Here is a 14,550-nt window from a genome sequence, read left to right as displayed (position 1 = left end):
GCACCTGTTGCTCTTCAACCCTCAGCAGCCCCACAACAGAAGGGTCCTCCAAGAGACCAGGCAAACTAGACAATGGTTCAATGTCCTTCGCTTCCAAGGCAGCTATACCAAAAGCCAACCTGTGTCCTTTTGGGTCCTTGAAATACCCTCTCCTCAGACAGTCTATGCCCAGGACGCACAGAGCCTCTGGGCCAGTCACAATGGGGTGCTTTTGCCACTCATTCCCAGTTAGACTTACTTCAGTCTCCAACAGAGTCGACTGTTGGGATCCCCCCGTCACACCAGAAATAGATATCGGTTCCACCCCTTCATAGTTCGATGGCATTAGGGTACACTGTGCACCAGTGTCCACTAGGGCCTTGTATTCCTGTGGGTCTTGATGTGCCAGGCCATCGGATCCACACAGTCCAATACATTCTATTGTCCCTTTCCTCCACCTGGCTGGAGGCAGGACCCTTCTAGTCCTGCTCATCATATTCACTACTCACCTCTTGCAAAAAGGACTTAGAAGTCCCTTCAAGAGGATCCTAAGTATGATTAGGCATTTCACTCGATCTGGGGGGCTCCCCCGTGGAAACTGGAGCAGCATTCTTTCTGGAAGAGTCCCTTTTTACAGCTGTCTTGCCTTGTAGCTCATGTACGCATGCCCGCAGGGTTGAGGTAGGCTTTCCATCTCATTTCCTCATGTCTTCTCCGTGGTCACGCAGATAAAACCACAGGATACCTTGTGGCGTGTATGCTCTCTCTCGTATATCCCCTCTCTGGAGCAGAAAAACGCTTACTCCTAACAGCTGAAATAAGGGTCTGTGCAGGTGGGGAGGAAGATATATCCTCTTTGAGTTGCCGGACCTCCTGGGACAGTTTCTCCACAGCCGAGATGAGGGAGGAAGCAAGGCTCTCTTCATATTGCCGGAGTTGGCCAGCCACTTCATCCACTGTGGGTGCCTCTTCACTTTTCCAGTCGATTACTGCCAGTGAGTTGGCGTCCGATGATGGTGTGCTCCGTACAAACTTCCGCCACGTGGGTCGGGTACACTGGACTTCATCGGGGTCTGCGGGCAACTGTGTGTTGTCCGGATCATAATAAACCATCTCCCACATGGCTAATTCCCTCAGATATTGGATACCTCTCTCCATGGTGGTCCACTTGCCTGGCCGACAGATGACATCTTCGCTGAAAGGATACCTTTCCCTCACACTTGACAGGAGTCGCCTCCAGAGGCTGAGGGCCTGTGCCTTCTTCCCAATTGCCTTGTCAATGCCCCCTTCCCTTGACAGGGATCCTAGCTGCTTGGCCTCCCTGCCCTCCAGTTCCAGGCTACTGGCCCCGTTATCCCAGCAGCGGAGCAGCCAGGTAATAATGTGCTCCCCGGAAGGCGGCTGAAATCTTTCCGCATATCTCGCAGCTCACTCAGGGACAGGGATCAGGTGATCACTTCTGGTTCTGGCTCCTCTTTTTGTTCTCGTGATGGTCCCGGTTCATCATCATCCTTCACTAAGCGAACCGATTTCCTTGTGCATTTCTTTTTGTGTATAGGGGCGACTGATACTGGTATGGGTTGATCTTTTGGCTCGGCTACAGTGCCTGTTGCGGGGGTTTGGGTATTTGCAGTGCCTGTGGGTCTGTTCTCTTTCTCTCCTCCCTGATGGTGTTGTCTACTATCAAGCAGTGTTTGACAGATCGTGGCCAGGGCCCAGCACAGTGTGGTAAATTGTGTCTCCTTGGAATACCCGCAGCATTTTTCTTTCAAATATTCTGCCATTTTATCAGGGTCTTGCAGTTGTTCAGGAGTGAAGCTGCAAACCATTGGGGGTGAGAATGTCTCTAGATACCCACCCATACTCTCCCACATGCCATTCCAGCCCTGACTATTCATCCTTCAGGAAGATCCCTGGGTGGTATTCTTGAAACAATTTTTGCTAATCCTGAACAGGACTTGGAAAACATGCAGGAGACCTAGCAATAGGAATATACTGGCCTGAACATTCCAAGGGTATTCAACATTCTCAAAAATTGTTGTAACCAACCAAAAGGGAAAAGGGGAGGTGAAAGAGTGGGAGAAGGTATCCCCCCCTGTCTTCCCCATAGATTGGGTGCAATTATTAATCAATTCTGAGAGATGTTGTCCAAGGTACGGGCATGACAGAAATGCTACATACAAGTACCAGCTCAGACTCATGACTGTTGATGATATCTTATCATAAGTTGTTATGACACAATACAACAACATGAGAACAGGAACCCCTCTCCCAGAGGTGATAAACAGCGCCGCAGGGATTACATAGAGTAAACACAGGTTTACAAACCAGAGCCATGGGACCAAACAGAACATCATTATGACCAGCGACTGTTTCAATAACATCATAAATGTTTATAACAACTTTGTTTTAACACACTTGGGTCAGACTTGTCGTTATCACAACCCCTCGAGCCCCACAGTGGGCACCAAATAGGACTGACTTAGTTTAGCCCCAGCTGGCAGCTGAGCACCAAGCAGCTGCTGACTCACCCCTCCCCCGGCAGGATGGGGAGGAGAACAGAAAAACAAAGGCAAAGCCTCGATGGTTGGGATAAGGGCAGTTTACTGGGACAGCAAGGGAGGGGGAAAACAATCAACAACAGTACTGATAACAGATAATAACAATGGGTGATAACAGAGAATGATTTACCGGTCAGACAGACTGACCAGACACTCAGCCCATCCCGGAGCCATGCCGAACCCACCCCTCCCTAACTAGCCCCCTTTTATGGTGAGCATGACATCACAGGGTATGGAACAGCCCCCTGTCCAGCCTGGCTCACCTGTCCTGGTTCCTTGTGAAAATTAACTCTGTCCCAGCCAGAACCAGGACAGTGTCATAAACATTTTGTTATTATCTTGGCAGAGAATGTCACAGAAACCCAGGAAGAAACCTCATAACACCAATGTAGTGTTAAAAGGCAGGCATTCTTTATTGCAGCGCTGGATGCATGGGGGATAGCTCCACCCAACGTGCATGCCAGGTGATCACCAACACACAGGTTATATAGGATCAAAATATACATATTCATCGTTTTTCTCAGAAAAGGCAGTCCTATGATAATCATTTCTTGGAATTCATTTACATATTCTCCTCCCCGTCACGCCTGCTCAGTGATTTGGGTCTGTGGTCTTCAAGGGGTCTCTGGTCGTCGTCGGTGGTCTTGCACCCGTGTCCGCTGGATAACCCTCTTCTTGCGGGCATGTGCAGTATCCTTGTTTTAGGTGCACCTATCCATAGCAACTTACTTCATAAGATTAATATCTCTGAACCTATTGTTCAGTTTGGTAGGGACTGTACATGGAACATAGCAGCATTGTACCTTGCCATGGTCAGTTGGCTTCATTACCTATTACCTTGGTTACAAACTAATTATCTCAAGCTGATTCTATAGTTTCTGTCTCATGGTCCATATCCTACGGTTACAGGAACACCTAGCAAGGCGTTGATAACACACCAGTGTTTTGGCTACTACTGAGTAGTGCTGGCACAGCATCAAGGCTCTCTCTCCAAATCTCCTCCACAAAGGCCAGTAGGTTGGGGTGGGCAAGATCTTGGGAGGGAAAATAGCTGGGACAGCTGACCCAATCTGACCAAAGGGATATTCCATACCATATGATGTCATGCTTAGCAATAAAAGCTAAGAGAAAGGAGGAGGAGGGGGCATTCGTTATTAGGGTGTTTGTCTTCCAAAGCAACTGCTACGCATACTGAGGCCCTGCTTCCCAGGAAGTGCCTAGATATCGACTGCTGATGTGAAGTAGAGGATAAATCTTTTTTTTGCTTTGCTTCCACACGTGGCCTTTGCTTTTCTTCATTAAACTGCCTTTATCTTGACCCATGAGTTTTTCATCTCATTTTTTCCCCCTGTCCCACTGATGAGGTGGAGTGAGAGAGCGGCTTGGTGAGCACCTGGCAGCTAGCCAAGGTCAACCCACCACAAGGGGACATAGCTCTTTGGGTTTAGGGAGGCTCCTGCAGGCTTTATGCCTAGAGTACCAGCTACTGGGAGGACTGGCATGAGCGGTCTGGGTGCCAACTACTGGAATTAGACAGGGCTTGTGGTGTCAGCTACTGGAGTGAATGGGGTCTCAGTGTCAGGTACTCGAGTGAGTGGGGATCTTTAACCTCAAGCCACTGCAGTGGGAACAATGTGTGACCTGAAAACGAGCTACTAAGGAAGAACAGTGTGAATGAGGCTCACTACTGGCAGCTGTAGCAGGACCGTGGGTTACAGCCCATGTGCTTGGTGCTGGCTGCTGGAGGGAGCTGAGTGTCTGTATCTTCTCCAAATCTGTTGTGCATGGAAGTATGTGCATGTGTAATTCACTAGTGTGTTGGTTTTGCGTGGCAAGGTTTTGGTAGCGGGGGGGCTACAGGGGTGGCTTCTGAGAGAAGCTGCTAGAAGCTTCCCCTGTGTCTGATAGAGCCAATGCCAGCCGGCTCCAAGACAGAACCGCCGCTGGCCAAGGCCAAGCCAATCAGCACCTCTGTGATAACATATTTAAGAAAGAGAAACACAGTTAGAGAGAGCTTTTTGCAGCCGGAGAGAGAAGTGAAAAGATGTAAGAAACTCTGCAGACACCAAGGTCAGTGCAGAAGGAGGGGGAGGAGGTGCTCCAGGCGCCAGAGCAGAGATTCCCTTGCAGCCCGTGGTGAAGACCATGGTGAAGCAGGCTGTCCCCCTGCAGCCCATGGAGGGAGGATGAGGGGGTGTAGAGATTCCACCTGCAGCCCGTGGAGGACCCCACGCTGGAGCAGGTGGAGGCACCTGAAGGAGGCTGTGATCCTGTGGGAAGCCCACACTGGAGCAAGCTCCTGGCAGGACCTGTGGACCCGTGGAGAGAGGAGCCCATGCCAGAGCAGGTTTGCTGGCAGGACTTGTGACCCCCTGTGGGGGACCCACACTGGAGCAGTCTGCTCCTGAAGGTCTGCACCCTGTGGGAGAGACTCACGTTGGAGAAGGTCGTGAAGGACTGTCTCCCGTGAGAGGGACTCCATGCTGGAGCAGGGGAAGAATGAGAGGAGTCCTCCCCCTGAGGAGGAAGGAGCGGCAGTGATGAACTGACCGTAACCCCCATTCCCCATCCCCCTGTGCCGCTGAGGGGGGGCGGAGGTTGAAGCCGGGAGTGAAGTTGAGCCCGGGAAGATGGGAGGGGTGGGGGGAGGTGTTTTAAGATTTGATTTTATTTCTCATTCCTCTACTCTGTTTTGCTTGGTAATAAATTAGATGAATTCCCTCTCTAAGTTCAGTCTGTTTTGCTCGTGATGATAATTAGTGAATGATCTCTCCCTGTCCTTATCTCGACTCATAAGCTTTTTGTTATACTTTTTTTCCCCTGTCTAGAGAAGGAGGGGAGTGATAGAGCGACTCTGGTGGGCACCTGGCCCTCAGCCAGGGTCAACCCACCACAGCTAGCAAGCTTCAAGATGGACTAGCCAGTGAGTAAGGGGGCCTTGGGTCCAGGCTGGGGTATCAGGCAGGCAAAGGGTCATGCTGGTATGCCCAGGGGGACTTGCGAATATTGATTTCCTGCGGGATGAGTGTGCACCTGTTTGCTAGCAAGCATCAGGCTGGACTAGCCAGTGAGTAGGGGACCCATGAAGTAGGTAAGAGGGTCTGAAATCCAGGCAGGAGTACAGAAAGGACAGAGAGGCCATACCAGTACTTGAGGGCTCCACAAATGTGCATGTGCTTGTTGTGTGTGTGCCTTCACTAGCAAATTATTTCTACCAGCCAAAGAGGAGGAAGGGGACTTGGCTGTCTATATTTATGTTTTATGTGAGTCATGTATGTGGGTGCTGTTGATGGCAGCACATTGTGGCAGTCTGTGTGACCAGCCATATCAGTATGTTCTCTATGTGTGTGGGATATGTGCTTGAGTTCGCTACTGGTTGAACCTGCAAATGGAAAGCAGCAGCCACATCCCTCAGCCTGGGCAGAGGCCCTGGGTCCCTGCATGCACTGGGCTGGGCTCCAGTGGCTGGGAAGGAGGGGTCCTGGGCTGGAATGGCTGGAGGAGGCAGCCCTGCTCTTAACCTCCCTTAATGCTTATGATTAATTGGCTAGTGGTTGTGTAAAACATAATCAAATAAAATGAAACGCCAAATTTTCCATGCACTTGTCCTTCAACAAACTGGCTTCCACCAGTTTGCATGAGCATTTTCTTTCTTGGCTAGGAGTATCTGAATTAGAAAAAGCCATTATCATAGAATCATAATGGTTTGGGTTGGAAGGGACCTCAAAGATCATCTAGATCCAATCTGCATACCATGGGCAGGGACACCCTCCACTAGACCAGGTTGCCCAAAGCCTCATCCAACCTGGTCTTAAACACTTCCAGGGATGGGGCCTCCACAACCTCTCTGGGCAACCTGTTCCAGTGCCTCACCACCCTCACAGTAAAGAATTTTTTTCCTTATATCCCATCTAAATCTACCCTCTTTCAGGGGTATTTATTTATAAATATCTTGGCCTCCCTTGAGAGAACTGAAAATGCTACAATAGATGCAATCCAAATCATGCAACTAGAAATCACTTCTGTGTTCCAAGTGACACTACAAAAACTTATGGCACTAGATTACTTATTAGCAACACAGGGAAGTGTATGTGCCTTAATTAACAATAGCTATTGCTTTTATGTCAACCAAGATAATAGAGATATAAATCAAATACAGACCCAACTAAAATTTTACACAAAGTAGCTGATGAAAAACCCTTTGACTGGTGGGGTTGGCTGCCAGACATGGGAGAATGGCTAGGTGCCCTATTTAAAACTGCATTGAAATATATTTTAATAGGACTAATACGTTTAGTTATTTTATATATGTTAACTCAACCTGTTGTAAACTGACTTGTAACAAAGTTGAATGTCTGACTCATGCAGAAGCTAAAATTATGATGTTGAACTTATTAAAAGACAAAGAAAAGGAATGAGAAGAAACCATCAATTTGATGAATGTCAGTCAAGTCTAGAGGCAAGAATGGATGATGAAACAGCATGGCCTATATAATGATCAATCCATTTCCTCTGGAGTCTGTGGTTTACCTACTATACTCTGGACTCTCAACTGTGTGAGACTATAAGTCTCAAAGGATGGAATGTGAAAGTAAAATAGTTAACACTTCATAGGCCTTTGCAGGCCTCACTAAATAAAAAATACTTGTCAGTATGATCTAACGGCCTCACCGAGTCAGTGTGACGTAATTAACAAAGGAGTGAATTATTTGTAAAAAAGAGGTACTGTCTAGAGCTTCCTTATCTGACTGTCCAGAGTCTCCCTATATTAAGTAATCCACCTGTTACCACTCTTTGTTGCAATTACTATAGCCCTGCTTATCTGACATGGTTTGTTGAAGAACGAGTTGCCTAACCTAAAGGTATATAAATTCTGTAACTGCCCCATTTGGGAAGAGTTCATACCAGCAGAGGCTGTCGCTCTGCTGCTCTGTGTTCTCTCATATAGCTATAGTAATAAAGTGCTTCTGTTCTGACCTGATCTAAATTGTAATTTTGGTTAGAGTGGAAGGCAGGCTACAGAGATGCAGATAGAAGGCCCTTAGCAATACAAAGGCCAAGGCACCTAAGGTGCTGTGCGACACCCCTCCATCCCCCGGTATTTGCAGATCCTATTCTTCACTCTGACACTCCTGTATATGAACAAGATTGTAAGATGTATAGAATCATAGAATCATAGGATGGTTTGGGTTGGAAGGGACCTCAAAGATCATCTAGATCCAATTTGCATACCATGGACAGGGACACCCTCCACTAGACCACGTTGCCCAAAGACTCATCCAACCTGGCCTTAAACACTTCCAGGGATAGGGGCATCCACAACCTTTCTGGGCAACCTGTTCCAGTGCCTCACCGCCCTCACAGTAAAGAATTCCTTCCTAACATCTAATCTACATCGACCCTCCTTCAACTTAAACCCATTACCCCTTGTCCTGTCACTACACTCCCCGATAAACACTCCCTCACCATCTTTCCTGGAGGCCCCCTTCAGTTACTTGAAGGCTGTAATAAGGTCTCCCCAGAGCCTCCTCTTCTCCAGGCTGAACAAGCCCAACTCTCTCAGCCTGTCCTCATAGGAGAGGGGCTCCAGCCCTCCGATCAGCTTCGTGGCCCTCCTCTGGACTCGCTCCAACAGCTCAATGTCTCTCCTGTACTGGGGCCCCAGAGGTGGACGCAGTACTCCAGGCGGGGTCTCACAAGAGCGGAGTAGAGGGGCAGGATCACCTCCCTCAACCTGCTGGTCACACCTCTTTTGATGCAGCCCAGGACACGGTTGGCTTTCTGGGCCGCTAGCGCTCCTTGCCGGCTCATATTGAACTTATCAATCAATACCCCCAAGTCCTTCTCCTCGGGGATGCTTTCAATCCATTCTCTGCCCAGCCTATAGTCGTGCTTGGGATTGCACCGACCCACGTGCAGGACCTTGCACTTATCCTTGTTGAACTTCATGTGGTTCACACAGGCCCACCTCTCCAGCCTGTCAAGGTCCCTCTGGATGGCATCCCTTCCCTCCAGTGTGTCGACCACACCACACGGCTTGGTGTCGTCAGCAAAATTGCTGAGGGTGCACTCGATCCCACTGTCCATGTCACCGACAAAGATGTTGAACAGTGCCGGTCCCAGTACCGACCCCTGAGGAACACCACTCATCACTGTTCTCCTCTTGGACATTGAGCCCTTGACCACAACTCTTTGAGTGCGACCATCCAGCCAATTCCTTATCCACCGCGTGGTCCATCCATCGCATCCATGTCTCTCCAATTTAGAGACAAGGATGTCGTGTGGGACAGTGTCAAATGCTTTCCACAACTCCAGGTAGGTGACATCAGTCACTCTTCCCTTTTCTGCCAGTGCTGTAACCCCATCATAGAAGGCCACCAAATTTGTCAGGCACGATTTGCCCTTAGTGAAGCCGTGTTGGCTGTCACCAATCACCTCCTTATTTTCCATGCGCCTGAGCATAGTCTCCAGGAGGGTCTTCTCCATAATCTGTATGTTTGTATTCATCTGAAGGAAACAAGTAAGACTACAAATAGATTCAGTAGCCAGGACTTGGAGAATGAAACTTTAATTTCTTCCCAAACCAGCATATTTTTGGATGTTCTTTTATTTGTTTATTGGTTAGAATTAAAATAAAAAAAAGCAACTCTAATCTTAACCATCTATTTTCACCAAAGGGAAAGCGTGCTGTGGGAGTGGTGCGTCTGTGGTGGTGTTTCCTTCAAATCAAAACCTTCTTGGAAATGAGTCTGTTTTTCAAGCTCAGTAAAATCAGCTTTTCTACCTAAATTAAATTTATTGAGCTCTATGGGAGAGTTACAGGAAGTATTTTTAGCATCTTGTCACCCAGGACTAAGGGGACAGACAGGTTCTTTTAGGGATCCTTGATGGAATTATGATGGCACTAATCGTAGTTACAGTTAAAGCTTTATTTTCTTAACAGGATTGTATGATTAGTATAGCGCAATTTATTATTAGAATGGCACAGGATTTCTACAAGCAGAATCAATATAGTATAATCTGTAAGTAGCATAATACAGAATTTATAACACAACTTATAATTTCTAATCACCTGGACGCTCTGCAGACTGGGTCAGATCTTAATACATGTTTTTTCTGTATCAATATAACAATCATAATCTAGACTTGAAAATCATATCAAAGCATACGAGTCAATCCTCGGAGGAAGCAGAAAACGGTGGAGGCATCCCTGGCCGTGTGTGTGGGGGCAGTGTCACAGGTCTCACTGTCCAGCAGCAGTTCCAGTCCAAGTTCCCCACTTAGTATTCATAACTGCTTGATTTTATAGACAGTGCTCTGTGTGCTGTTACACTTCCCTGTTCTGTGATGGGGTCTTCCAGCTAGTCAGGTATAAGGTCTGCTACACCACATCCCCATCAGTTCTAAATACTCCTCACCTGCCTCACTAGCCCTCTTCCATTCACTAGCCTCCCTCAGTGTCCTGCCCAATCAGCTTACTCCATCTCCCTGAGCCTCAGCCCAACTCTCCTGCTAACTACTACCTCCTGCTTCCCACCACTCCTTGTCTCTCCATCCTAGTTGCTGTGGAGTGATGTTTTTGGTTGGAAGGGCAGAGCATTGTGACACAGCATATTTGGACTGGATGGAGACAAATAACAAGCAATCCTAGCTGGGTATTGGAAGGTGGGGCATGGCACATGTGTGGTAGGTGAAGGTGAACAAAGCCTAAAGAAGGTACGTGTGAAGGAAGTGGCACTCTTGCCTTATCTTAGGTAGGCCAGGGGCTGCTTCTCTTGTAGGCTGTATCCAGTTTCAGTTAGTACACTAACCTTTTTTGGAAATAAAAGTGCTTTAGACAATTTCAGATGCTCCTTTTTGCAGCCAAGCTCTTCAGCAAACAGTGATGCTATATCCCTGCAGGTAAAAAGCTGTGTGATTTCATTTTCTCTGTGTAGATGTAAATCACTAAGCAGGACAACTTAAAACAGTGGGAGAATGGCTCAGGTTACCATAAACCTGATATGATCTCTTTTTTCCACCCAGAAGTTTTGTCTAGTACAGTTTCTTATGGTTATCCAAGATTTTTGGATATATGAAAACATCACCAGACCTGTTAGTTGCAACCATATCTGGAAACACTAGCCATATCCTCATCCTGCATACCAATCAACTATGCAAGAGGGGTATGTAACTGTGCAGCACAGTCTTTTCTGGAAACACTGAACAAATGTATTAACAGAGCATGTGGATCAAACCCAAAGCATCCCCAGAAGGACTCATTTAGTCAACATGTACAGGGAGCCTGTACAATGTAAGAGATAAATCCATTATTTCCCAGAACTGCTGAAATATATACACACACATATGTTTCTGTCTGCCAAACACCAGGCATGTTTTAGGGATAGTAGCTCTCGCTCAGGAAAACATGATACCTAATACTGTCACCAAAATTCAGGAATAAAAGAAAACTCCTTAACACCCATTTAGCATTAAGAAGCAGGCATTTCCTTTTATTGCAGTGCTGGGTGTCAGGAGGATAGTTCCTCTAATCAGGCACACCTAACGCTGGTTCTCTTGTCATATTTATACACTAATATTACAAAGATTACAAAGTGGTACACTCCCTGTTACAATAATTGGTTCATATTTCTTTGCCTAGTATGCAAACTAGAACGCATGCTCAGTTCCTTTTCCCACCTCTATCTTTTGAGTAGGTGGTATAATTTGGGTAGGGGGCTTATGGGTCAGTGGTCGTGGAGACCCTGGCCCAAGTTACCTTTCCCCTAGTTTCTCAATACTTCAGTCCCAGTAACTGTTCGTTATATGTCTCAGGAAGATAAGGATGCTCCTGGAGGCGTGTCTTCCCTTTCTGAAAAGTACATATATAAGGACCTTGAAGTGTCTTGTAGCTCTGCCTTTTTATCAGGATGTGTGGCAGGTGCTCATTCTAAGAATCTTTAGCCTTCTACCTAAAGTAACAATGAATAGTGTCTTATCACATGTGAATAAAAAAAAATTCACTCAATAGCCAATGTGACTATTAAGCAGGTATCCTTTATTGCAGTGCTGGGAGTTGCACCGGGATATTTCCACGAACATGCATCTCGACGAGAAACAAATTATATGTGATTTATATTACAAAAGAGTTACATATTCATTAGGTTTCTGATAAATTTAATACATATTCATTATTATTCCAGGAAATCATGAATATATGCTAATGTCCTGATACGCCGGCGCAGTTTCTTTCTCAGGTGGTTGTCAGGGGTCGTCCTCCTCAAATCTTCCTCTTTCTCCTCTTCTTCAGTGTACACAGTTGGGTGACCTCTTCTTCATTATCTCCGTTTTTGCAAGCTCAGCAACCTTGTTATCCATCCTGCCCAGATGGTCCCAGGCTTGTTGGCATATTGGGCCCCCTTTATCAGGATGCCTCAAACTTTGTGTCTTTTTTTCTAGTTCATACCCAAGGACTGTTCCCTAATTTACGGCTTCTCTTATCCTGTTTCTACATTCCAACTATTTTACTAATTGTTCTCTTTCATACTGGAGCATGAGAGGCAAAGCCTGAGTTTGTGGGGCCTGACTCAAGTGTTGCCAAGTTATATATTCTGTTTTAAAATTGTTCTACGCTAATTAGTTTCCCTTATTCATATTGTTATATCAGGTAAGGTCCCTTGGCACTTTTATTTCAAGATTAATTCCTGTTGCTTTTAGCTTTACCAAAATGTTACTGTTTGGGTTGAAATTTTCTAAGCTGTGGGGTCAGAGACAGCTTGATAGCAATGTCCTTCAGGATACAGACTGAAAATGTAAATGAAAGGGGCAAATAACTCCCTCAACTTTTCATACCCTCCAAAGCAACAGTCACAGTTCTTTATCCTCAGTTTGTGATCTCATCTGCACAAATGTTTTTTATCTGTATTTTTGCTATTTCTGAATCATATAGTATTTTTAAAATTTATTCATTTATGCCAAATGAATAATCTTGTTTGACTTTTTCCAGGTGCATGCAGTTGAAAGACATTGTGATGTGGCTCTGAAAAATAAAACAGTGCTTTCTTGATGATCAAATACCCAGTACTGAAAAAGATTCTGTACAGAGATTTATTTATAATGTGCAGTGCTTGAAATTCAGGAGGAGTGAAAATACAATATTTCAGTATGGTTCTGACCTCAGGAAGAGTAAGGATCAACTGTTTCATATTCAGACAGGATATCAACTTGCCTCTCTACAAGGTAAGGTAACCCACATCTGCAGGAAATCAGTTGGAACTACTGTTTTAAATGCACAAGATCCAGCTAACCAAGTGCTTTTGGGGAGGAAGTGGTTCTAAGTTCATATAAGCTCTGTGAAACAGATATGGCAACAACAATTTACTGCTTATTAGTGGATTAGTGTCAGGTAATAGCTCTCTATTGGGTTTATGTGGCAAGGTTTTGGTAGCGGGGGCTGCAGGGGTGACTTCTGTGAGAGAAGACCAGAGGCTGCCCCCATGCCAGCCAGAGCCAGTTCTAACTAGCTCCATAATGCACCCTCTGTTGATCAAAGCTGAGCCAATCAGCAACATTGGTAGTGCCTTTGTGAAAAAATATTTAAGAAAGGGTAAAACACTGCACAGCAGTTGTGAGAGAGGAGTGAGAAAAAAAATGTGAGAAGCAACCCTGCAAACACCAAGATCAGTGAAGAAGGAATGGAAGGAAGTGTTCCAGGTGCCAGAGCAGAAATTGCCCTGCAGCCCATGGAGAGGACCACACTGAAGCAGGTTGTTCCCCTGCAGCCTGTGGAGAGGACCATGGTGGAGCAGATATCCACCTGCAGCCCATGGATGACCCCATACCGAAGCAGCTAGATATGCCCTGAATGAAGCTGCAGCCTGTGGAGAGGAGCCCACACAGGGGAAGGTTTTCTGGCAGGAACTGTGGCCTGTGGGGGATTTATGCTGGAGCAGGGAAAAAATGTCAGGAGGAAGTAGTGGCAGAGATAAGCTGTTATGAACTGACTGCAACCCCCCCATTCCCCATCCCCCCCTGCACTGCTCTGCAGTGGTGGAGGTAGAGGAGCTGGGAATGGAGGAGTTAAACTGAGACTGGGAAGGATGAGGGTAAGGTGTTTTTTACCTTTCTATTTTTTTCTCACATTCTTACTCTATTTTTAATTGGCAATAAATGAAAATATTTTTCCCCAAGTCGAGTCTGTTTTGCCTGTGATGGTAATTGGTGAGTGATCTCTCTGTCCTTGTCTCGACCCATGAGCATTTCCATCTTGTTTTCTCCCCTTGTTCTGCTGAGGAGGGGGAGTGAGAGAGTGACTGGGTGGGGGGGTCCGGCAACCAGCCAAGGTCAAACCACCACAAGCTCTCTATTTGAAGTTCTACAGATATTGTCATTCAGAATAAAACCATTTGCTGGAAAAAATGGTGATATGATCCTACTCAAAATTTAAAAGCAATAATATAGCTTTTTACTTCACTGTACAGTTTATATCATAAAGACTGCTTGCAGAATATATACTTTTCCATTCTCTTAGAGGCTGTACTTGAATGTTTTATTTGACTTCAGGTTTATGTTTACTTAAAAATGCATAAATTAATCTGATTATGAACAAAATATAAGCCTCAAATTTCTTCAGTATTTTTTTTTCTCTACTTCTTAAATTGTATTTAATACACTTTCTTTCTATTTTCTGGAAGCAAGCATACTTTAATCAATTCTTTCCTTAAAGAAAAAAATTTCACTTCAGGCTTGCACAAGGTGCAAGGCTTCTAATTCCTGAGAAACATTAATTTTCAAAAAGTCAGCTTCAAAAGACTGAAAAAAGGATCATGTCCTCAAGAGATTTCAAAAGCATTGCTTTAAAACTTTTTAAACATTACTTTAAAACTTTTTAAGCTCAACATGAGCCGGCAGTGTGCGCTTGCAGCCCAGAAAGCCAACCGTGTCCTGGGCTGCATCAAAAGAAGTGTGACCAGCAGGTCGAGGGAAGTGATTCTGCCCCTCTACTCCACTCTTGTGGAGGACCCCACCTGGA

General features: G+C 45.9%; 1 long non-coding RNA gene across 1 annotated transcript in view; it reads right to left on the bottom strand.

Annotated features, from left to right (window-relative positions):
• Positions 1-14,550, bottom strand: part of LOC142599224 (uncharacterized) — a 620,151-nt gene that overhangs the window by 254,900 nt on the left and 350,701 nt on the right. Inside the window, exon 2 of the long non-coding RNA XR_012832846.1 lies at positions 4,928-4,971. This is a non-coding gene — a long non-coding RNA (uncharacterized LOC142599224). The remainder of the gene's footprint in view (positions 1-4,927; positions 4,972-14,550) is intronic.

The sequence above is a fragment of the Balearica regulorum genome, chromosome W (genome assembly GCF_011004875.1).
Source record: "Balearica regulorum gibbericeps isolate bBalReg1 chromosome W, bBalReg1.pri, whole genome shotgun sequence".
NCBI classification, from domain to species: Eukaryota; Metazoa; Chordata; class Aves; order Gruiformes; family Gruidae; genus Balearica; species Balearica regulorum.
The sequence above is the reverse complement of the archived record's forward strand: the minus strand, read 5'-3'. Positions and strand labels throughout refer to the sequence as shown.